The sequence below is a fragment of the Vulpes lagopus genome, chromosome X (assembly GCF_018345385.1).
Source record: "Vulpes lagopus strain Blue_001 chromosome X, ASM1834538v1, whole genome shotgun sequence".
NCBI lineage: Eukaryota > Metazoa > Chordata > Mammalia > Carnivora > Canidae > Vulpes > Vulpes lagopus.
In genome coordinates this window covers 14,121,168-14,147,138 of record NC_054848.1, presented here as the reverse complement: position 1 = coordinate 14,147,138, position 25,971 = coordinate 14,121,168, and the positions used below count along the sequence as shown (strand labels likewise).

The 25,971-nt window shown below is 43.7% G+C and overlaps 1 protein-coding gene across 5 annotated transcripts in view; it reads left to right on the top strand.

Moving 5' to 3' along the window:
* Nucleotides 1–25,971, top strand: part of RAI2 (retinoic acid induced 2) — a 397,647-nt gene that overhangs the window by 142,822 nt on the left and 228,854 nt on the right. For all 5 annotated transcript variants that reach the window (XM_041741690.1, XM_041741692.1, XM_041741689.1 and 2 more), the window contains one exon: nucleotides 25,306–25,398. The gene's annotated coding sequence lies outside the window, so the exon portion shown is untranslated. The remainder of the gene's footprint in view (nucleotides 1–25,305; nucleotides 25,399–25,971) is intronic.

The window sequence follows — 25,971 nt, the reverse complement described above, 5'->3', positions numbered from 1 at the left end:
CAATAAGGGGTTAATCGCTGGCTTTCGGGATGGGGAGAGCCCAGATAGATAGCATTTGCCACTTTCCATGGTGTAAATACTCTGGGCACAGATTATTTTAAGCCACAAACACAAAGTCACTGAACACAGAGCTGGGAAGAGGTGTGTACAGTGCTGTGGAGAAGACGCAGAGCAGGTTTAGGAGACTGAGGGTGCCGGGGATGCTATTTTTGAGGCTTCAGTCAGAGGAAGTCTCTCTGAGGGTGTGACGTTTGCATAGTGAGGTTTCTATAGAAAGATCTGGCTGTTTTATCAGCATGTGTAGTGACCTCAGGATGCCTCACGCAGTTCCCCTTCTCCCTGCAGAGCTGCACCTGTGGGTGAAGTTGAGCTTCTGACATCCCTTCTCTCTCTCCCTCAGAGGAGCAGCTGATGAGGCACCTCGGAGGAAAAAGTTGAAAAGAGAGAACAAACATGCTCCCTTTTGCACATCACACCCCTGGAACCTACATGTGGTTGGAAAGCCCTATAGGGGTAAAAACTACCACCATATCTGTGGGGGCACCAGAGTCTGACCTGGAGCTGGCTGAAAATCTCATGTGTCTCCCAGAAATAGATTATCCATTATTCTAGGAGTCACTCCACAATGAGCCTGGGATACTTGGCAAGACCGTCCTGCTTCAGGTTGTAACATTCTCCACATGCTTTCAGGGTTGTTGTCTTAAAAAAATGCCTGCAAATAGGATTTTCCATTTTCAAGGGAATGCCCACAGAACTCCACAATTACAAACTGGTGTTGGCCTAAAAGAGCAGTAATTTGGTTGGGAAATGGGTTTCAGTTTGTAACTTCCAAGGATTGATGATAAATTTCCAGGAGTGAAAAAGCTGGAAACATTAGGGAAATGTTTTCAAACTCCCTTCAACCAAGGCACTGATTTAAATGAAAGAAAAAATCCCCCTGAATGCCAAAAAAGCATACTTCAGATGTCCCCATCAACTGTGAGACAGTTGCTTTCCCATGAAGACCCGCCATATGGACAGTATGAGAAATCTCAAATTAAAATAAATTGTTATTCAGAGAGAGCTCTCATTTGAGCCAAGACTCCCCACTTTACATTTTGCAGCCTTTGCCACACAATTATGAGGTCCAGTTGGATTGCTTAAAAGATTTGTAATATTTAACCCCCAAAGTGCAACGATCTTAGTTTTAATCTTTCCTCTACACAGCAGTGGCCCTGTGGACAGCGTGAGAGAAAACAGGAGCCCTGGACCCCAGCTTCTGGCCTCCTGGTTTCCCTTCCCCCTCTGGCTTCTGGGCCTCAGATGTAAGGCTGGGCTGCTAAGCCCTGCACAACTGTGCCCTCCCTTAAAATGCTGAGCTGGCTTGGTCAGGGCCTATTGGGAACAGAAGGAGAGACTGGTCGCTTGGAGCTCTTGGTTTCGGTTGTGCAATCAGTGTGACCTGCAGGGGTGTGGCTTCAGGCCCTGGGGAATTTTACCAGGAAGACATATTGGTCTTGTTTCAGCTAAATTTGGCATCAGGAAGGTGGACGTTATATTTCCCCCTCTCATGCTACTTATGCTCCTATACGTCAAGCTTGCTCTCTGGGATTCTTACCCTTAGCCTCTGAACCTCTGATGTTTGGGGGTATTGGAAATGGAGGCAGGAGGCAAGTAAGCCAAGGAAAAGGTTAAAGCCAATTGCACTCATTAGTTTGGGCTGCAGTCACCAAGTACGACAAACTGGGTGGCTTGGAGGGCCTTCCCTTGCCTCTCTCAGGTTCTGGTAGCTCCATGTGTTCCTTGGCTTGCGGCAACACAATTCCAGCTTCTGCCCCCACCTTCATATGGCTGCCTTCCCTCCGCCTATGCCCAGATTTTCCTCTTCTTGTACGGACCCTGGTCATATTGGATTAGAGTCCACCTGACTGTAGTATGGCCTCATCTTACCATTGCCAATTATATCTGCAATGACTCTCCAAATCAGGTTGCTTTCTGAGGTACTGAGGGTTAAGACTTCAAGTTGTCTTCCAGAGGGCCACTGTTCAACCCATAACACCACTGAAGAAAAGGAATTTTTTTTTTCTAATGAATATACTTTTTTTTTTTTTTAGACAGGGAGAGAGAGGAGAAGGGCAGAGGGTAAGGGAGAGAGAATCTTAAGCAGGCTCCATGCCCAGTGCAGAACCCAACATGGCTTGATCTCACAACCCTGACCTAAAATCAAGAGACAGATGCTTGACCACCTGAGCCATCCAGGTGCCCCAAACATACTCAACACTTTTTTTTTTTTTAAAGATTTTATCTATTTATTCATGACAGAGAGAAAGACACACACACACACACACACACACACACACACACACACACACAAGCAGGCTCCATGCAGGGAGCCCAATGCAGGACTCGATCCCGGGACTCCAGGATCAGGCCCGGGGCTGAAGGTGGCACTAAGCCGCTGAGCCACCCGGGGCTACCCAACATACTCCACTCTTAACACATGCTCACAGCTTCCGTGCTGATGGCGGTCAGGAAATAGGTGAGCCAGGGGAAACAGCTGGCCTCTCCAGGCCTAGACTGAAGTTCACAAGCTGCACCTTTGTTGAAATTTGTGCCCTAGCCACAAATGCAAGGGAGCTTAGGACAGACTTCGAGTTTGAGAATTTTTTTAAAAAGATTATTTATTCATGAGAGAGACACACACACACACACACACACAGAGAGAGAGAGAGAGAGAGAGAGAGAGAGAGAGAGAGAGGCAAAGACACAGGCAGAGGGAGAAGCAGGCTCCATGCAAGGAGCCCAATGTGGGACTCAAACACAGGTCTCCAGGATCACACCCTGGGCTGAAGACAAGTTCTTTTTTTTTTTTTTTTTTTAAAGATTTTTTTTTTTTTATGATAGTCACAGAGAGAGAGAGGCAGAGACACAGGCAGAGGGAGAAGCAGGCTCCATGCACCAGGAGCCCGATGTGGGATTCGATCCCGGGTCTCCAGGATCGCGCCCTGGGCCAAAGGCAGGCGCCAAACCACTGCGCCACCCAGGGATCCCCTGAAGACAAGTTCTAAACCACTGAGCCACCCAGGCATCCCTAGTTTGAGAATTTTTACTCAAAACTCCCCAAGTCTTGGAGTTTTAACCAGACCTGTAACATTTTGGTAACTGTGCGACTTGACATTGAATGCAGTTTCTGTGTGGCATGGATATTTGATCAGCAGCAGGATTAGGAGAGGGCTTCGGAACCTCCCTCATTTTTATCTGTCTCTGTCCTTCTCCACCCAATTCCACTGGCCCAAAAGGCAGAAGAGTTCTAGTTACCTTGCTGCCATTTCTCTCCTGGTCGTCTTCTCTCATCCTTCCTCTCCTGGCTGGCTGCAGCAACCACATACGTATTCTGAGCTGCTCTCCTGACTGCAGAGCTCACCCACCATAGGGAGATGAAAGGGCAGGAACTCCCCAGTGTGTCCAGGGTTGCTGAAGAAGACTTCTTGGCCAGATCCTCTCTTTCAGCTGCCTTGCCAGTCTGACTCTGTTACTTACTTTGATCTGCAACCCACTTTTTTACCCCAAGGCCCTTCAACTACCTGTCCCATTTGTAGCTAAACAAGCTGACAGGATGGAGTGTGACACATAGAGGAAGAGAGGGACGTTCCGTTTCCATCTGTGCTTAGAGGTGAAAGGGGGTTACCTGGGTAATGGTATAATGTACTTTTTTTAAAAAAAAAGATTTGATTTATTTATTCATGAAAGACAGAGAGAGAGAGAGAGAGAGAGAGAGAGAGAGAGAGAGAGAGAGAGAAGCAGGCTTCCTGCAAGGAGCCCGATGTGGGACTTGATCCTGGATCCCGGTATCATGCCCTGAGCCAAAGGCAGACGCTCAACCGCTGAGCCACCCAGGTGTCTCAGGTATAATTTACTTTTAAGTAACTTGCAAAATAGGCTCCTTCATTCATTCTCTTGTCGGGGGGCAGGATGCACAGTGCAGACATTTCTCCCATATTAACGGAGCCATACAAGATCGAGACCTTACCCCCAACACTCACACCCACCACACAGGCATTTCCCCCCTTGGGTATGCTCAAAATGCAGTTGCTTTTATAATATTAGCCTAAATAAACAAACCAATGAAGCACAACAAAAGCCATACCTAAGAACTCACACTCCTGGAAATCAGTTTGAGGCCTCCTGAGATTTGGGGCCATTCCCCATAAGACTGACAAACGTTGACTTAGCCTTGTTTTGAGATGTGGAACTCTTTGGCAGCCTGAGGAAGACTTTAAATCTCTTCTCAGGAAAGTATTTTAAAAAATGCATTAAACACAGTGCGAAGTTTATGAAGGAAACCAATTATATTGAATACAATTGTCAAAATATTAAAAACAAACTCACGATATACTATTATGTCTGCATCATTGTTAATGCTTCGAATAAGAAGACTACTATGATTTCTACGTGGTGGTGAGCTTAAGAAGCAATACTTTAGGATATTTGCAACAAGTGTAATGTGATGTGGAAAAAGCCTGCGATTTCTAGTGGTGACAAAGTCACAGGTGTAGTTAATACTACTGAGATGTGTGGCCTCTGTTCCTAATTGAAGGAAACACTCAATTTCATGGAGAAGTGAGTTGAGGTGAAGTTGTACTTTTTTCCCATCCAGGTTCACAGACCCTTTGGGGATGTGTGGACCCAGATTGGAAACACCTCTGGGGGCTCCTGGGGCTCCTCAAGACTTTCTTAGGCTAGAAATTTGCCTCTTCTCCTAGAGGACTGGAGCTCTGGCTTCTCTCCCTGAAGATGCCCTTCCTCTCCTTTTCCCTTCCTCATGGTCATGGACGTGGTCCTTGGTAGCCCTGTTCCTGCCATTGCTGTCATCTGTGTGGGACCGACTGATGTCTGATGTGCAATGAGCTGCTCCCCTTAAAGCCCCGCACCACCCACCATGGGTCCCTTTGTACCTCTCCCTTGCCACTTATGCTCAATCCCCAGCTTGGCCTGCTGCCCCACAGAGGGTTCTATCAATCATCCTTGGACCGAAGAACCAGTAAACTCCAGATCTACCTGTTCCAGAATATTCTTGGCCAATTCATTTTTTTAACCCAGAGTCTTCTTAACACTCACCATCTGTTTAATAATTCCCCCCCTCATCTTGGAGAAAAAAGTGGAAATAATAGAGTCCTCATGTATGTTGAATCAAGATGGCATTTATTTATTTTAGCACTTATGATGTTCAGGAGCTGTTCTATATACTTTACAAACAGTGTTTCATTGAATCCTTGTAACAACCCTATGAGGTGGGTATAGAAGAGGAGACTAGGAACAGGGTAAGATTGCGAGATTCAGCAAGTAAATATACAGGATGCCCAGTTAAATCTGAATTTCATTTTTTGAAAAATTTTATTTATTTATTCATGAGAAAGAGAGAGAAACAGAGACAGAGGCAGAGGCAGAAGCAGGCTCCCTGCAAAGAGCCTGATGCGGGACTTGATCCCAGGACCCCAGATCACAACCTGAGCCGAAGACAGATGCTCAACCACTGAGCCACCCAAATGTTCCTAAATTTGAATTCCAGATAGTAACTTTTTTTTAAAAGATTTTATTTATTTATTCATGAGACACACACACACACACACAGAGAGAGAGAGAGAGAGAGAGAGAGAGAGAGAGAGAGAGAGAGGCAGAGAGAGAAGCAGACTCCATGCAGGGAGCCTGACATGGGACTCGATCCCGGGTCTCCAGGATCAGGCCCTGGGCCGAAGATGGCGCTAAACCGCTGGGCCACCCAGGCTGCCCCAGTAACTTGTTTATTTAGTATGTCCCATGAAACATTTGGAGCATAGTTATATTAAAAGTTATTTGTCTTTTTGGGGTAAATCCCCAGCAGTGCAATTGTTTGGATAGAACTAGAGGGTATTATGCTGAGTGAAATAAGTCAATTGGAGAAGGACAATCATTATATGGTCTCATTCATTTGGGGAATATAAAAAATAGTGAAAGGGAATAAAGGGGAAAGGAGAGAAAATGAGTGGGAAATATCAGTGAGGGAGACAGAGCGTGAGAGACTCCTAACTCCAGGAAACAAACAAGGGGTGGTGGAAAGGGAGGTGGGCAGGGGGATGGGGTGACTGGGTGACGGACACTGAGGGGGGCACTTGACGGGATGAGCACTGGGTGTTATGCTATATGTTTGGAAAATCAAACTCCAATAAAAAAGATACAAAAAAAAGTTATTTGTCATGTATCTGAAATTCAAATTTAACTGGGCATCCTGTATTTTATCTGGCAACCTACACAGAGAAGTGAAGCAACTTGCCCAAGATCACACAGACAGCAAGTGACAGAGCCAGGATTCAAACCCAGGAAGTCTGGCTCTGGAGTCCTTGCCCTTAGCCACCTTTCTCGGAAAGATGAAAGTTACATTATTGCAACACATGGGACATGTACTCCTTGCAGTGGTTCTGGGAGAAATCTCTGTCCAGAAATCACGCCAGCTTGCTGTTTGAGATGACTGCTGAAGAACTAGTCCAGTGAACCCACTTCAAATGAGGTAAGGGAGCTGTGATTGGGCCGCATGATGACCAATCAGCTGTCCTAAAACAAAGATGCCTGGTTGCAAGCAAGAACTTTCCTTGTTAGCCCCATTAAAAGCTGGATAGTTTGAATTTGAAGTGAAGAGGAAGGCTTGACTTGCCCTCCAGCTGCTGGGAGAATCTTTTCAAGGATCAGCTGTGGAGTCCTGTAGGATCATCTAGTTTGTACACCTCTTCTTCTGCCTGGTTGGAAGGAAGACACCAGTGGAAGGCACTTTCCACCCACCACCCCGTCTTGCACCCCTGGTCTCCAGCACTCCCATTAAGATGTAAGTGGATGATCTGAGATGATCTGACTCTTACCTGCCCTTGACAGCAAGAATCAGAAAACAAGGGTTCACTGAATTGCATTCTTGAGCAGAGGGCAGCATCTTGGATACTCTGAGAGTGTAGTTTCTGGCGTCAAACCCTCCCCATCAGAAATAGGCACGCTCACAGGTGGTGGGAGCATAAAATTGGTACAACTCTTCTACAGGGCAACTTGGCAAAATCTATCAAAATTAGAAATGGGGATATCCTTTGGACCAATAATTTCCCTTCTACAAATACACTTTTCCATATTTGTGCAAAGTGGTGTGTGGACTCCAACACTGTTGGTACTAGCACAATATTTGAAGCAACTTAAAGGATGCTCCAGAGGGAATATAAGTAAATAGTACCTCTATACAATGGGGTTCTATACAGCCATGGAAAAGGAATTTAAAAACTCATGCATGAATGTGAAAAGCTCCCCAAGACATATTGTGAAGCATAGAAAAAGGTAGAGTAGGATTTGTCCTGTTTGTACAAGTTGGCAAGACACTTGGAGAGGGAACGTGTATATGAATGTGTGTGTGTATGTGTGTGTGTGTGTGTGTGTGTAAGAAAATATCCCTGAAAGGTAACATAAGGAATGGGTAATACCAATTGCCTACAGGGAAAGAAACCGTATGAACTATATGGCTGGGGTTAGGAGTGGGAAGAAGTGTTCACTGGATACCCTTTTATACTTAGAAAAAGTGAGATCATGTGCATCCATCATTTAAAAATAAATATTTTTAATAGAAAGATAACTTGTCCCCACCACAGACTGAAAGATCATCTAACCAGTGCTGGGGAGGGAGGCAGTGGGAATTGTGATCTATAATTCTCTCACTAAATTTGGGGATGAAAATGGGAGCATGTTCGACTTCCTGGTAGTTTCCTTCCAGTGAATATCTTCCTACTTTTTCACAATGAAGGAAAGGGAGGAAATGCCCCCAGGCCAAACCAACCCTTGATCGTTTCTAGTACCATTGGGGAGGCAGCAATGTATTTCTCTTCAATGTTTTCTTTTAGAAACATTGAACATTGAACATTTTAGAGATTGAACATTGAACGTTGAACATTTTAGAGATTCTACATGCTTCAGTTCACTGTCTCCCATGGGTTTTTCCTTAGAACAGCCAACCCAGAACCAAAAATCCATCTGGGACGGCTGCCCCTTATCTAAGAAGGTCAAGGCCATTATTAGTTCCACAGTCCAGCAGAGAAAGAGATACAAGCTCCAAGTCCAACAGTCACAAATTCCATTGTGGAGTAGAGTTGGCCTCCGCACAAGCTGTCACTGGTCATTTTCACCAAGAGCATCTGAATTTTTGCACAAACCTTGGGCACAGGAGTCATAGTGACAAGTATAGTGTTGCTCACATGGGGTTCAACTCCCTGGGGCTGTGATCTGAGAGGGACCCTCCAAGTCCTTGGGGAAGGGGCCGAAGCCTCTTCGGTAAGCGATGCAGAAATTCAAGTGGTTGGTGAAAAACAGGTTCTGAGACACCACATAATCCTGGATTTCTATTTATTTGCCTCCCAAACTCTTATGTGGCACTTATTGTGGGGCAAAACTGTTTTATGCACTTTATATAAATATGAATTCACATAATCTTCAAAACAACCTTATCAGGTAGTTGCTATTAATATCCCCATTTTACAAATGAAGATAATGAGAAGCAGAGAGGTCAGTTCATTTGCTCAAAGTCACATAGCTTAGTAATTGATAGAGTTGGAATTCAAATGCAGGTATCCGGCTCCATACTGCATATGGTTCAGCACTAGAATACTGGCAAAATGGTGAGATTTCAAAATCCGTTGCCTTGTGCACTTCCTGTTAAGGCTTTCCCTGTAAAAGGTAGGTTAAGTCCATGTAAAGATCAAGACTATTCTAGGGCTTCCAGATCTGCCCAGCCAATTAACTGAATTGGCATTAAAATGGTCTGGACAGATCTGGAAGCCCTAGAATGTTCTTGATTGTTCGCATGGAATTATTCTGCTCGTTCAAGAAATTCTCCAGACATCTGACTTTGAAATCTCATCACATTCCCACTACTCCCATGGTTTAAAATGTAAATATTTGGGGAAAGACTTCCACTTCTTCCATCAACAGCCTAAGTAGATGCCAACATGTAAATAAATGAATGGTCTTGTAAGAAATGACCTAGGTGCTTGGACCTGTGAGACAAACATAGGACAGTTTTTATTTTGATTGTCAGTCTCTGAAATAGATGCGAGACCCAGAGAATGACTGCTACTGAGTAGGGCATGGAGCATGATTTCAGCCAAAAGATGCGGCCAGTGAAGAGTTAATTTGGGCTTTGCCAGGTAGTCTGTGGTCGCTCTTCTTTTACTCTCCTTCTAAACACCAAAAAATCCAGACCAAGGTAGCTGTTTTCTTGTGCCAGTCACCATCTTTCGTGTTCATCTCACCTCCTCGCTCTTTCCCAAACACGGGGGAGCAGTGACATCCGTTCCCCATAACCCTAGGACATGCTAGATGTCATGGCCATGGATTCTCACTTCCCCGCCATAAAGCAGCTTCCAGAAGACCTGCTCTGGTGGGGCTGGAGAACACTGCCTGCAAGGGCTATTTTACGGGGCTGCGTTCTGTGACAGCATGATCCATTGGCTGCTCGGTGCAAGACAATATAGTAAAAAGAATTGGCCCCTGCTGGTGCTTAAAAGGTGCTGGAAGGGGAGTGTTAATTTATTGCTAATATACACTGTCTTAAAAATAGAAAGAAAAATGTCTTTTGTTCCCATTTTGCCTTTTGGTGCCTTCAAAAACCAGGGCAGGGGGGCGGCGAGATGGAATGGCCATCGTTAGAGGTCAGGGTTTGGTCACAACTTAAATCCGTATGGTTGGCTGAGAGGTAGGGAAAGAAATCCTTTGTTCTGTGCACGTGTGGAAGCTTCCTGACGGAGCTGTCCTCCGCAGAGGCCAGGACACACCTGCCCCCCTGGTGTTGGGGACATTTGTCTCCTGGAGCTGGACTTGCAGAACCTGCCTTTGCACCTCTGGCGGCCCACCCGATGCAGGCCTGTTGCGCTCCAGGAACCAGTGCCTGCTGGGGACAGGCCTGGGGTCCCCGAGAGCTCACTTCAGGGCTCTGGAAACAGAGGCCAGGAGAGAAAAATAGCGCTTTGGAGAGGCTCCCAACAAATAGCCTTTGGCTGGAAGACTTGTGGGCTTGAAGTGGTCAGATGGGAATAATATTTAAGGGAAATGCAAGGAGGCTTTGCCAAGCTTTGAAGAGTTGCTTCTTTCCCCCCTGCACTTGGGTATTTTAAAAAGCTGCTTATGGGTGTCCAGACCCTGAGAATCTACAAACATACTTAAAAGGGAAGATCAACAGAATGAGAAGGTTCACCATGTCTTACTGAGACATACAAGCCCGCTGTGCACTTTGAGGCCTGTGGGGCTCAGTCACCATTTGCTTTCTTCCATGTTTGGCAGTGCCAGCCCCTAAACCATCCCTCATTTTGAGGAAGCCAGTACACCCTCTGGGAATTGGGCTTGGCTGCCGTTGGTATAAGTTTCAGTGATTAAGTAATTTAATTAACGTACTTGGAGTTTCTACCGCCTTTAATATAATCTACCTCTAAAAAAACTCCTATGAATTAAGGCAAATATTTATGTGGAAGTAGCCTGACCAACTTGGAGGAGGGGAAATGACAGTAGCCTGCATCTAGCTACCGATACTGCTCTTTAGGGAATTCCCAAAATATATGATTCTTTTTTTCCTCCAGAAAAATTGACAACAGACCCCCTTACCAACGGGATATTTTCCAGGACCCCCAGCAGATACCTGAAACCATGGGTGGTATTGAACCCTCTGCATACTATGTTTTTTTCCTATCCATACCGACCCATGATGCGTTTAATTTATAAATTAGGCACAGTAAGGGATGCACAGTGATAACTAATAAAAGAGAACAGTTGTGACAATTCCTAAAATAAAAGTTAGTGAATGTGGCCTCTCTCTCAGAATATCTGTACTCATCCTTCTCGTAGTGCTGATGGGAAGTGATAAAACCTCTACCTGATGAGATGAGGTGAGGTGAGGGGCATCGACACTGTGACACAGTGTTAGGCTGCTACTGACCTTCTGAGCACAGGTTAGAAGGATTGTCTGCTTCCTCAGTTGACCGCAGTTGACGTGGGTGGCCATGGCGGGCTGCAACCCTGGGCAGTGAAGCCATGGCTGAGGGGGCAGTGCTGGTGAGTCTATTTTTCTTCATCTGGTTCCCTTGCCCTTCTCTCTCCTCTCCCATCCCTTCCAATTGATCTAAATCTGTTGGAAATGGGTGAGCCCAAACCATAAATGAAAAAAAAAAAAAGGGCAGGTAGATGGAGTCGTGGGTGAGGCAATGGGGAGAAGGAGCTGTCTTCCCTCCCAGGCCGGGAAGCTCCAAGAAGACAGTTAATTTCTTGGCTCTAAGTGTCCCTTCCCCCGGCCTGCCTGCCTGGGAGTGACCCACTTTCAATTCACTCCTGTTGTGTGTTCTCTCTGCCTCGGGCAGAAAGGTCACCCACCCAGCTTTGTGCGCCAGGAAGAGAGATTAGTCAGGGCCTCCGCCAGAGGTCTCCCTATGAGCGGGCCCTTGGCTCTCCATTTGGGGTGCGTCCCCTGGCTTTGCCTTCACCCTGTGTCTTATGAACGAAAGGCATCGCTGGTAGCCTGAGGCTGAGTCAGAAAGCTGTGTGTTCCGTCCTTTGGGGAGGCAGAGGGGTAGGGGTGGGATGAGGGTTTAAGGCGAAAAATGATACCACCAAAAAACAAAAATAAATATGGAATAAAAACTATAATTAGATTTGTTATTTTTATGTGCTACAATCAGAAACCACAGCTAAAACCTTCCTCCTCTGGTAAATAAAAATGTGATTGTCGATCACTGCTGGGAGAAATACTTTCTTTTTTTTCTGCATTACATTTCATAAAATGTCTGGGTGCCCTTTGGGTCTTAAATTGCAGCCAGACTAACACAGCCCCAGTTGTACAAGCCGGTTCTCCTTCTCTTCTTGTTCCCCTACCTTCCCGCAGAAAGAAGGTGGTCCAGATCTCCTGCCAATTCAGGTACGACATTAATCAAAAACCCCGTGGAAATGAGAAAATCATTCCAGTGGCAGGCAAGTCTTAGAGCTGTGAGCCAGGACGTCCAAGTTTGCCTCTAAACTAACATGAAAACAGAAAACCTTGTTTAATCAGAACCTAATACCAGACCCAGGCCCATCCTCATGGGTAAATATATTAAGTCGTGTTTGGCATCAGTGTCACTCACCGCCCTGACCATCCCCACCCTGGAAAGAGCAATCTGGATTTAGAAACTGTTTAGTTTATACAGATTATATATAACTTCCATTTCATATATTTACGTTTGCTATTTCTGTGCCTCTTGTACTCATAATTGGGGACACACATGGCACTCAGAAAGGAGTTCTTAAAGATTCATCAAAGCAGAGGAAGAGGCACAAAGAAAATGGTAAAACAGCTTCCCACCAAGATGATAAATTGGGTTGGTAGAAGAGTCTTAGCTTTATTTTCCCATTTTTGCCCTATGATACACATGAGATGTGTAGCTAATTATAATCACTCCGAAGCTGATGGCAATGAAAGGGACAGAATGTTTGAAGCCCCTTGGTCCTGGCTGCCCTTAGCAACCACACTTAAAGGGCTCCAGTGTGGAGCATTTGACAACTGTGACCAGGGCCAGCCCATGAAATGAGCTAGTGGGATTTTTGGCCACCAAAGTATTTCTGTGGGGAAAAACTCAATGCTGAGCCAGGACAACTGGTCAGCCACGGCTCTGTTTCTCTCTGGGATGCCGAGTGGGTCATAGTAACCTCGATATAACTTGAAGTCCTCATCTGTAAATGCAGCAGGATTCTATTTAAAGAGCTACTAAGTTCCTTACGTTGGAATTATTCTAGGATTTTGGAGTAGAAAAACATTTTCGTTGACCTAGTTTTTCTTCTGGGGAGATGTAAATAAAGTTAAATGTGACAATTCAGATGGTCTCTCTCTGGGACTCGAATATGATGTCAAGGGGATGAGCTAGTGAGTAGTTTTAACCTTTTGTGGATCACAGGTTCCTCTGAGAATCTGATGAAAATTCTGGATTCTCTACTCAGTAAAACACACACATGCCTGTGTATGCTCACATTGTGTGGTGCTCCAAGGGTGGCAGGTTTCCAGACTCCAGTTAAGAAGCACCAGATAAGAGATTTTAAGGCCTCACTGAAGCGCTAATATTCTGTAGCTCCATCATACAGCTCTAGGCTATGAAATCATTTTAGAGTTTACTAGTTTATTGGGCACTTTAGCTTCCCAGATCATCTCAGGCCAGAGGTGAGGGACAGCCCTCAAAACACCTATTCACCTTCTCTCCAAGGTCTTTCCCACTTTACCTTCCTCCTGAGTCACATGCCAGTTACATTATTTATAATCACAAATACGTATTAGCACATACTATGCACTGGACACATAAACTTTATTATATTTATTTATTCATGAGAGACATAGAGAGAGGCAGAGACACAGGCAGAGGGAGAAGCGAGCTCCTTGCAGGGAGCCCAGTGTGGGACTCGATCCCAGACCCCAGGATCGCACCCTGAGCCAAAGGCAGATGCTCAACCACTGAGCCACCCAGGCATCCCATGGACACATGAATTTTAAAAACTAATTGTATTTAATACTTACAAAAAGCTCATGACATAACTAACATTGTCATTCCTGTATTGCAGATGAGAAAACCAAGGCACAGGAAGGTTAAATAGTCAAATTAGTGAATGGCACATCTGGGTTTAGAGTTATCAGTCTGGCTCTGGAGTCTGTGCTGTTAAGCAGTATGCCTGTTTTTTTTTTTTTTAAGATTTTATTTATTTGAGAGGGAGAAAGAGAGAGAACAAGTGAGAGCACAAGAGCAGGGGGAGAGAGAAACAGAATCCCTGCTGAGAAGGGAGCCCCATGTAGGGCTCAATCCCAGGACCCTGGGATCATGACCTGAGCTGAAGGCAGACCCTTAACCGACTGAGCCACCCAGGGGCCCCTGCCTGTTTCAAAAGTATTTGGGTAATGGACGTTTAAAAACAAAAAGCATTCTGTGAAAATTCATCAATATTTATAATTTGTACATATTTCTGTATGTGTGTTATACTTCAATTTAAAAAATTACTTTAAAAAAATTACTTTTTTCAGTGTTCTGGTCATGGTCATGAGATGGCTACTGAGCCTCCAACTACCACACCTGCATAGGAAGGGATGGATGGTAAAGGAGGTCTCTTCACGTACTTCTCCCCTCTCCATTTGCAAAGCCTCCCAGCAGACTTCCCATTAGTCTCATGGCTGAGACTGAGGTAAAATGGCCACCTTTGTATAAGGAAACCAGAAAGTGAGTCTCTGATTTTTCCAGCCTCTTTGGGCTACGGTGGAAAAGGAAGAAGGGATGAGAATGAACACTGGGTATCTCTCAACAGTGCCTGCTACACAGTCCCACAACCACACTCCTACATTGAGAGAGGACAAGAGGAATAGAAGTGAAGGGAAAGCCTTCTTTGAGATCAGAGGTAGCCAATTACTATTTTTCACTAGATCACACACACACACATGCACACACACACAGCCTCACACTGATCCCTTCAGAAGAGAGTGTAGAAGAGAACAGATAGTGAAAACTGTTTGAAACTGCAGATTTAAAAGTCTCTCCCATCAAATTGAAGGGATGGCCTCTTAACCAATGGCTTAATTTGAATCTTTGAAAAATGACCATTTCATTATCTTCCTTAATGGAGTATACATCAAATTTAGTGTGTTTCCCCGACACTAGGCGAGATTTAGCCAGATGGTGCAAGTTTTCCCATCTCCTACTATTTCTCATGCATTTTTAGCAGTTTAAATGCCTAAAGGGAGTGCCATTCTGGTAGGAGGAGAAGAGCAGTTGGTTAAGTGGTCTTGCCCTCAGCTTTGTGTCTGGGTGGCAATGATCCTTCCCCTGTTCACATTATCTACTAAACTCCTTAAAATTCATGTCTGGGTGGAGGGAAACAATTTTTTTCTGTAGCTTTCAAGAAACCTGTCACCACAGTATTTGGTTTCTAGGGTTTGGTCCTAGTTTAAGTTCACCCAGAAGAAGATGTGAAGATAAGGATTCTGGGAAATGTAGTTTCTTTGGGTGATGAAACTCTGGTAGAGGAGTGAGAGGGTACCGAGACAGGGAAGGGAAGGCAGTGAACAAAGAGTGTATTATCCAGTAAATCACCATGTTGGTTGAGTGGAACTTGATCTCACTGGGAAATTCTGGGGGAGAGAGTATAAAATACATGCTTCAGGGTTCTTCCACTTGAAGGTGAGAGGAATGAGGTATTTATACACCACTCCCCAGTATTTTTGGAGGATAGCCAAAAATGGGCCTCAATGGGTAGAGATAGCTCTCAGACCAAGAAATGTAGGTGTTGGCATTGGAAGTGGGGAGGTAAGGGGATGCAGGTTTCTTAGAATAAAAGGTTAGACCTGAGGGAGATCTTAAATGTCATTAAATCCAGAACTCTCTGTTCTTCCTCCTCCCATTTTATAATCAAAGTAACTGTGGTCCAGGCAGGTAAAGTCTCATACCTACACAGTGGCTGGGCTGCAGTGACAGCCCAGTCCTTTCACCTTTTCATCTTAGAGTCTTTCATCCCTGCCATGTTATTACCAAACCAGGGGGACACCTAAAATAATAAAAGATTATAGTCATAAAATCTAGAAAATAATTTTTGTGTTAGTAATAGTGTGTGAATATTAAGAAAATACAATTGTTCAAATTAACAAATTGGTTGTGGGGCAAAGTAAAAATAATCATGATCTTCCCACAGCTGTGAAGCAAGGCTATCTTCAGTTCTGGTTCCTTCTGCTATGCACTTTGGATAATCTCTGAGGTCTTCTCTTTAAGTCAATTTGACTTTTAAATACAAGACATCATGTGATGTCACCAGCCCCATCCTCTTGCAACACCCCCAGTGCTTCTTAAAAATGCAACAAGGAAGGAATTTGCAAGGCTTCCTAGTCCCACAGGGAACTGAAAAAACTCTGCAGGTGAAGCTCTAAGATACGAGAGTGTTTAGAGAAACCTTAGGGAAGAAGGCTCAGCTTCACAAGGAGGTCTGAAGTGAACCACTTGGCCAGTGTTTCTTTCCAGATGCTTTAGTCTCTGACCTAAAGGCTGCACTTCACACATTGTGTGTGGGGGGGAGGGGGGCTCCTAGGGTTCTTCTGGGTCTCTGCTCTGTTCTGATTTTCCTACCTTTAATCTTCTTATCTGACTTACCCATTTCTTCTTCTTCTCTTCTTAATTCTGGGTCAGAGATCAAAAGAATTGGAGCAGGAGCAAAGTGAATGTCATAATTTTATGAACGTGTTCAAATTTGCCTCTCACTGTTATGTAGGTTTTGATATCTTTGTACCCAGAGACTCATGGCTGGATTTTCCAACTGAAACTCTTTAGAAAACTCTTCTGCAGCTTCTTTCTTTTGCTTGAATAGCAAAATAATATGCATAAGGTAAAGTCTAAAAATTTCAGGTGTGTAGCGCACTAAACTTTAACAAAGTGAGCACAGCCATGTAACTACCACCTAGATTAAGGTGTGCATTCCCAGCACCCAGAAGCCTACTTCATATCTCCTCCCAGTCATTACCAACATTCCAAAGGTAAAGATAATCTTTCACCATAGATTAGTTTTGCATATTTTAAAACTTTATGCAGATGGAGTCACACAACTTACACTTTTTTTGTGTCTGGCTTCTTTTGTTCAAGTTAGTTGTGTGAAGCTTTTCTACAGTGTTGTGAATAGCAGTAATTTATTTCTTTTTTCATTGCTGTATAGTATTCAGTTGTATGAATCAACAAGTGATCTATCCTTTGGGTCATTTGCAGCATCTTAGTACTGAATTTCACTGGGCTGTGATGGGATCATAATTATATTTAGATTATTTATGCCTAAAAACATGGATCAGCTGATTGACAATGTTTAATCAAGTCTCTTGAGCTAACATGTGTATGGAGATTGTGTGTGTCAAACCCTGACCTAAGTACTTTATAAATATGAACTCACTTGACTTTCATACCAACACTTAAGGTAGGTCACTATTATTACTCACATTAAACAGACCCAGGAGCTCAGGGTGCTTGCCTAAGGTCACATAGCTAATATCTAGAAAAGAAGAACGTTCTGGCCAATGGAACTGGCTTAGATCATGTTCTTTATTGTGTCTTTTGTATATGCTTCTATTACAGCACCCAGAAACTGTAGTATATGTCTTTATTTACCTTTCTGTTCTTCTAGACTATGAGCTTGAGCACAGCATCTGTATCTCATTTTTACCAATGTTGCTTTAGTGAATGAGCCAGGGGCTTTGCTGTAAGTTAAGTGTTTGCATGAGGAATGAGTTAGTATAGGGCAATGAGCTCATGGGCACCTTTTCTTAAAGTACTTAAGATCTCCCTGTATTTTCCTGGTGAGGACTGGGAGAGCAGGATCTGCAAGGAGACAGGAAGGGAAGGAGGAAATGGAAGAAAAGGTAGGATGTGTTGTCCATCGCTTGCACTTTAATCATACAAACCGCTCAGAACAGTTTTTATAACTTAAACCAGAGGAGAGAGTGGATAGAAAGAGCCTAAAGTGGGGTGCCCGGGTGGCTCAGTTGGTTGGGCATCCAACTCTTGGTTTCAGCTCAGGTCATGATCTCAGGGTCATGAGATGGAGCCCCGTATCCAGCTCTGTGCTCAACAGGGAGTCTGTTTGATGATTTTCTCTCCCTCTGTACCTCCCTCTGCTTGCATTTTCTCTCTTAAATAAATAAATAAATCTTTTTAAAAAGCAAGAGCCTAAAGCTATGCTGTCCAATAGAAACATAGTATGAGACACATGTGTGATTTTAATTTTCAAGAAGCCGCATTTACAAAAGTGAAAAAGAAACAGGGAAACTAACTGTGATTATGTATTTTATTTCATCCAAGATATCCAAAACAGTATCATTATGACATGTGATCAATGTAAGAATTATTGAAGACATATCTTAGATTCTTTCTTACTTGGTCTTTGGAATCTATGACACTTCTTAACTTGGATCAGGCATATTTTTTAAAAGATTTATTTATTTATTTGAGAGAGAGAGAGAAAAAGTATGGGGGGAGGGGCAGAGGGAGAGGGAGAGAGAAACCCAAGCTGACTTCAGGCGGAGCACAGAGCCAGACGTGGGTCTCAATCTCAGGACCCTGAGATCATGACCTGAGCTGAAACCAAGGGTTAGAGGCTCAGCTGACTGTGCCATCCAGGCGTATATTTTTTTTTAAAGATTTTATTTCTTTATTTGAGAGAGAGAGAGAATGCACACACTGGGGGTAGGGGCAAGGGGCAGAGGGAGAAGGAGAAAGACTTCAGCAGACTCTGCACGGAGTGTGGAGCCCAACGCCGGGCTTGATCCCAGGACCCTGAGATCACGACCTGAATGGAAATCAGGAGTCGGATGCTTAACTGGCTGCACCACCCAGGCGCCCCAGGCATATATTTCTTTTTAAAAGATTGTATTTTTAAGTTATCTGTGCACCCAACACAGAGCTTGAACCCACAGCCCCACGATCAAGAGTCCCATGCGTCATCGACTAAGCCAGCCAGGTGCCCCAGGTCGGGCATATTCAAGTGCTCAACAGCCACCTGTGACTAGTGACTACTGCACCAGGAGTCTTCCTAACTCACAGTGTGGTCCTTGCAACGCAGCATCCCAGCATCCCAGCCGGAAGTTTGTTGGAAATCTCAGACTCTCAGGCCCCACCTCACCCCTACTGAATCAAAGTCTGCCCTTAAAGAGCTCCTGGAGTGATTTGTTTGCACATCAAAGTTTGAGAAGCCGACCTAGCGATCAACTGCCCGGAGAGGATATTTTCTAATGAATGGTGGATAATAGCTCCCTAACCCTGAAATCACAACCGCAGGGTCTCTCATTAAACACTTCATTTGTTAACTTCCCTCTCTCTCTCTTCCCTCCCTCCCTTCCTCATTTCCTTCCTTCCTTTCTTGCTTCCTTCCCTTGACTGGTTCCCACATTAAAAAGAAGACTTTTTTCCATCAATACGGCCGGTGCCAAGCTATGAAATGCTGCCAGCGCATCCTTTGTGAATGAAGGGAAGCGGGTTCAGTGGCAGCCCTATCTTTCTGCCACTGTCCCGTATTAAATGTCCTTCAATTAGTATGTGCTGCGGGTCCCCTGCAAGACCCCCCGCTGGTTTATGTCACTTGCGCATTAACCTCATTGGTTACCAAACATCCCTATTATTAAGCCATTAAAAGCCAGGCTTGTTCACCTGCCAGCCCTTTAGCTTCCTTTCCCATCTCCTGGAGGATTTTCCCAGATGGGATTTTAGTGATTCTCTCCGCATCCCTCTTCTTTATCTTGCACGCGTTTATTTCCGCTGTAGCCCCCCTCTTCTTTCCCTCCCTTTCTCTTTCTCTGTCCCCTTCTTCCTCCCCCTGCACAGTGTGCTGTCTTTCCGCAATTTTTTAATACCACTCTCTCTCCCCAGGAGAAGGTAATTACTTGGTCGAGAACAGGTTGGTTATAGCTGTGTGTGCACTCACCAAGCCGAAGCCTCGTCAGCAAGGCTGTTTCCAGCCCCTGCTGGCTCAAGCGACATTTGGCAAGTCATCGCTTTCCAACCCCATCCAATTGTTTCTGCCAGTTTGATGAAATTGCAGAGCGGGTTGCAGTATTGGCAATTTGAAAGTGGATATTGCATAGGGTTATAGACTCATATTTTGAAAACCTGTTTTTGTATATCTTGTCCACCTTACCTGTATGTTTTCAAAGAACAACGTGACGTGATTTTAGCAATGTATGTATAGTATTAAGCTTGAAGTTTTAGAGAGAATATTTGGGATGAAGATAGAAATGCTCAGCCTGTGGGAATGCGCTTTATTTTCAAGTTGACATTTCAGCAAGAGGGCAATGGAAGCCTCCCATTTTGCGCTCCTTGTTCCGGTATCTCATGTTTCTGATAGCAGGAAACAGCCAGCGAGGCTGGTGAGCCAAATCCACCAGCCTCCTGTTTTCGTATGGTCAGTAAAGCTAACAATGGTTTTTATATTTTTAAACGGTTGGAAAAAACCCTCAAAAGACAAATACCTCAGGACTCCTAAAAACTCTATGAAATTCAAATTTCAGTGTCCATAAATCAAGTTTCCTTGGCACACAGCTACACCATTCATTTATGTATTGTCTGGGGCTACTTTCACACCACAATGGCAGAGTTGAGTGGTCACAACAGATGGTATGGCCTGTGATGGCCAAAATATGTTAGGCTTTATAGACAAAACTTACTAACCCCCTGATCATAGGGCACTGGTTCTCAACTTGAGCTACATCTTGGGGAACTGTAAAAAAAAATACAGATGCATGTGTCCTGCCCCTAAAGATACTGATCTAATTGTTTGGAGTGTATCCTAGGAATTGGTCATTTAAAAAACTCTAGGTGGTTCTCCTTTGTAGCCAAGGTTTAGAGTTACATTAGCCAGTATAAGGAGATGTAAAACTTGATTCGCTCATGATGATTTGAGGACCTAAAAAAATATGTGCTCCCTACACAACATGGAAATACTAACTTCATTTCCTTTCGTTGCTCTTTTCAAGCTGTTTCTGATTCTTGCTTGCTTGCCTAATTCTGATTTCATGTCTTTTCCCTATCTGAATGTCTTTTTGGCACACATGTTTCTAAGCACCATTGAAGAAAAGTAAGGGAAGCATGGTTGAATGATGGTTGCTTCTAATTTTAGTACCACCTCCTTGGGACCTCGATTAAGAATTCATGGCTCCTGTGGGTGGAGAAGGCCATGGTAGTTAGTGAATTCATAGCTGAGAAAGTCCCTTCTTTTTTAAAAAATATTTTATTTATTTATTTGAAAGAGGGAGGGAGATGGGAGGAAGGAGTAGAGGGAGACAAAGAGAATGTCAAGCAGACTCCCCACTGAGCACAGAGCCCCACACAGGGCTTCATCCCACAATCCTGAGATCATGACCTGGGCTGAAATCAAAAGTTGGACGCTTAAGCAACTGAGCCATCCAGGTGTCCCAGAAGTCCCTTTTTTCTGGACCACCTAGCAACATTCTTTCTACTTACCCCTCTTTGAAGATGAAGCTTAAGAATTGACTTCTTATGAAATCCTTTCTGCCTGCCCCCCTCCTCGCTCCACATCTGGTAGAACTGTCCCCTCCAGCCTTTGTACCCCCCACAACTCCCACGGGCTTTTCCTGCGGCAGCTGGGACACCAGTTGGCATTTATTTACTGGTTTACATGCCTGTCTTCCTCCACTAGAGTGTTGTTTGTTCGGGGGTAGGGCCATGTCTTATTCATCTCTGTGGCCCTTGCTCCCAGCATCATGCTTATTATCCAGCAAGTGCTCAATAAATATTTTATGATGAAAGAAGGAAGGAAGAAGCAAAGCTTTGTTTTCTCAGGGCATCATGGTGTTTCCCGAAATGCTGTTACTAATACTGTAAGCTGCAGGTTGGAGACATAATGTGTTCTTCGAGATAGCGTCTTAAGGCAAATCACTGATAGATGAACTTCTAGCTTTGGCATAAAGCTTTGGTTGCAAGGCAAGTCATAGGGCTCTTTATTGAACAATATGAAATTAAATGGGATTAGCCACCACACTGAAGACAGTCAGGACAGTCAGGACTACTCCAGGGAAGGGCTGACCAGGGGTCCAGAGTGTCCCCGCTGAAAAGTCTGCTTTACTCTGGAGAAATTCTTAGCAATTATCTGAAGAATTCAGCTAGAGACTTGCTCATCCTTTGGTTTGAACCAAAGGATTCAGCTCAATCCGGAACCCTCTGGATTCCAGCTCAAATGGTCAACTTGCCCTGTCTCCGAATCTTCACTTTATCTCTCTTTCCTTTATTCTCTCTCTTCTCCACTGGTCTAAAAACTATATGAGGGGAGAGACTATGTCTCTTAATTTGCTACTGTATACCTGTACATAACATGGTGCCTAACACATACTGTGTATGTGATACATAATTGCTGAGTGAATAAATGAAGAATGAATCTGCAGGACCCCAAGCTCCATTTTCCTTCATCTACTGTGGTGGGTCATGGTTTCAACTGTCCAACATCCAGACCGATTCAACTGATGAGCCCAAAGCTCAAGTGTTCTTAACCTCAGATCCATTGACACTTAGTTGGTCCACAGGTAGAATTTAGGGTGTCTGTGACTGGGCATGGAAAATATACCTCTTTATCTCCACTAACCTTTAACTGAAATATAGTTTTTCCTTCAATAATTAATGTGGGCAACAAACAACAGTAGTATATTAGTAGGATCTGTGATTTTGTCACCAGTTGAATCCTTTACACTTGTCAGCAATTTGGAATTATTGTAGTAATTACATGTGCCACTAGATTTTGTTATTTAATGTGTTAATAAAGAAGCACACATACTACTATGCCATAAATTTATTGAATGACCAAATTAATCTTAATTAACCTAAATGAATACATGAAAACTTTAATAATGTTATTTCCAAGTAACTGGACTCCTTTGTGATCCTCCATATATTAGTTTGTACATTTAAAAACATTCCTAGAAGGGGTCCCTAGGCTTTACCACATTGCCAAAGGAGTCCCCGGCACAAACAAGGTTAAAAACCCTTATCTAGTGCAAGTTACAAAGGTGGATCCAGTTTGTAAAAATGCATCAAGGAATGTACATATTTTTATTTTTATTTATTTTTTTAAAGATTTTTATTTATTTATTCTTTTTTTCATATTTTTAAGTATATTATACTTAAATAAAAATTTTTTAAAATTGGTCTAAACCAATCATGGCAATTCCATGTCAGTAATTAATTTACTAAAAGGTGTATGTCGCAATCTGGGCCAATGAGGTTTAAGAGGAAATTCTGCTGAGGTGCCTGGATGGCTCAGTCAGTTAAGCATCTGACTCTTGATTTTGGCTCAGGTCATGATCTCAGGGTTGTGAGACTGAATCCCAGGTTGGGCTCTGCTCAGCAAGGAGTCTGCTGGAGATGTTCTCCCCCTCCTCTCTCTCTTTCTCAAATAAATGAATAAATCTTTAAAACAAGAGAGGAAATCTTGCCAGGGGGATTGGAGAGGAGACTTGGAGAGAGAAGCCCCTCTTGGTTTGCCCTTTGTTGTGTCTGCCGGTTGCACCTGGAGTCGCGATGGCCATCTCACAGAGGAGAACAGAGCCAAATGGAACTGGAGATGCAGCATCATGTGCTTGGAGTCTGCTCTGCCTCCTGACACTTATAATTGGACTAATATCTTTTCTCATTGTTTAAATCAATTTGAGACCAATTTTCTGTTACTTGCAGTCTAGTGCATCCTTACTGATACATAGATATGAACACAGAAAGGTGGATTGCCTTATTTAAGTCCTGCTCTTTGATTTCGACTATGCTGTCCAAAAGTATCTGACTTCTTATTGTGTCTGCTTGAAACCCCAGGACACAATTACACTGTCATTATGCAGTCGGAGCATGAATATGCTATGATCTTCTCTTGGTAAATGCCTGGACAGCTGCTAGCTAGATGGTACACACGTTGACTCTAATGCTGTGGGTTGTTTACCCCAGCCTTTGAGTCCTGGTGAGGGAAGTCAAAGTGCAGCAGTTCTACTCATAACATGTATGGAGAACATGAGCACAAGCTTGATTACTACTCACGAAATTAATAAGAACGTTTTCCTCTGATGCTGGGTACATAATACTTTGCAAGCATACCTCTTTTATTTAGGCCCATGGCGTCAGCAGGATGGACACATGTCATGGTCGTCGTCCTGCCATGTAGCTCCGCAGCCACTGATGAAACCAGAAGTAGCATGATAAATGGTACAGGAAAGCCCATGTGGGCACAGCCCCGAAGGCCTGCCTTTTGGAAGTGCTTCCCATGCAAAAAGAATTGTGTTGGAAAAAGTAGGGGTTGGGGCATCTGGGTGGCTCAGTTAAGCATCTGACTCTTAGTTTCCGCTCAGGTCATGATCTGAGAGTGATAAGATCAAGTCCCACATTGAGCTTCATGCTTAGCATGGAATTTGCTTGTCCCTCTCCCTCCCCCTCTACTTTCCCCCCCTGCCCTCCTCTGCCCACTTTTACACACATTCTCTCTCTCTCTCTTTCTCTCCCAAATAAATACATAGATTTAAAAATCTTTTTTTCTTAAAGTATGGGTTGAAGCCAGACAGCCGAAGTCTGCCATCAGGAAGTGTGTCAGAGTCCAGCTGATCAAGAATGGCAAAAAAAAAAAAAAAAAAAAGTCACCGCCTTTGTATTTAATGATGGTTGCTTGAATTTTATTGAGGAAAATGATGAGGTTCTGGTTGCTGGTTTTGGTTGCAAAAGTCATGCTGTTGGTGACATTCCAGGACTTGGCTTTAAGATTGTCAAAGTAGCCAGCATCTCCCTTTTGGCCTTCTTCAAAGGAAAGAAGGAAAGACCAAGACTAAGTTTTGATGGTGAAAACATGACAATAATAAATTTGCATATACCAAAAAACCCTACTTCCCAAGCATAGATGAGGGAGGAGTCTGTTACAGACACCCTCACAGATTCTGCTCTTCCTGTGAGATGCTTGTTCAGCTCAGAAGCTGATTGCCTGCTGACTGCTGACCTCCTGTTCACACCTGAGTAACGTGGCTTGACCACCCACGGACCACAGTCTGACTAGCTATACAAGTTAGCAGCTAACATGTACTGATGGACTAGTTTGGGCCCCATTCAGTATCCATTCAGCTCCCTTTTGTGAGCTTAGCATTGCCCAAACTTTGATGTTCTTCTCTGGCCCCTGGGCTTGGAAAGCTGTGTGACAACCTCTATTGTATAATTTGTATTAATTTTTTCAAAGAACCAACTTTTGGCTTTGTTGACTATGCTCTAATATTTTCTATTCTCTGATTTCTATTCTCAGCTTTAGTACTTTCTTCCTTCTAGTTTCTCTGGATTTGATTTGTTGTTCTTTAACTCTGAAATGGAAACATAGATCATTGTTTTTTGGCCTTTCCTAATATGTGTATTTAAAGCTATAATATCCCCTCTATCCACTGCTCTAGCGGCACCCATGAGTTTTGATATGCAGTGTCTTTCCTTATCATCAGTTCAAAATGTTTTATAATTTTCATTGTGATTTCTTTGACTCATGAATTATTTAAAAGTGTATTGCTTAATATTCAACCAGTTGTGGACTTTCTTTTTTTTTTTTTTTTTTTACTGATACTGTGATCTGAGATCTCTGCCCTTTGAAATTTGTGGAGATTGGGTGAACCAGTGTATGACAAGTTTTGGTAAATGTTCTTATGCATTTGAAAGAGAATGTGTGTTCTGTTATTGTTGGGGACTGCCTCCTGTTTTGAGCCTCTCTCCATATTTTGTTATTGTTTTGCCTCTTCCCTCTTTTCAGACTCTAGCATTGTATCCTGTAATGGGACTTCCTGTTGAGTGCTCCCCCACATCCAACACCAAGGCCACTGAACGCCTCTTTACCAACATGCCGGTGAGTTGTGTGGAATTTGGACAGCCAGTGCCTTTTCTCTGCTTCTTGGGAGGCAATTAGGGTTGGTCACTCTGTACCAGGAAGAATTAGCCTTAGTATTCAGACCTAGAAGTGAAGCAAGACCATGAGAACCTGCTTCACTTCCACAGAGGGCGATCCAAATAAATATCCTCTTTCTTGATAAAAACACACTTGTACACATGGATACAGTTTCTGTCTGGGAGCAGGTGGCAGGTGTCACAAATGGCCATGGAGAGGGTGGGCTTGGGGAACCTGGGCTCTGGCCCATATATCATTGCCACATATGCAAGATGAACCATACATGGCAGCAGCCACACGGTTGTTTCAAGTGCCTCTGGGTGGTTGTTACATTGAAACCTGAAGATAAACAAGAATAAAGGTGGATCCTAGCTGTGATATTGTGAATCTGTGAATAGTAGGAGAGAGGGTATGTATGTTGACGCTTTAAAAATATGTATGACACTCCTCAGTCCTTTGCTGTTCTATATGGATCTATCTAAACAGTAATGCCTACTAAATAGTTAGCTCTCCTAACTCTGAATGCTATAACAG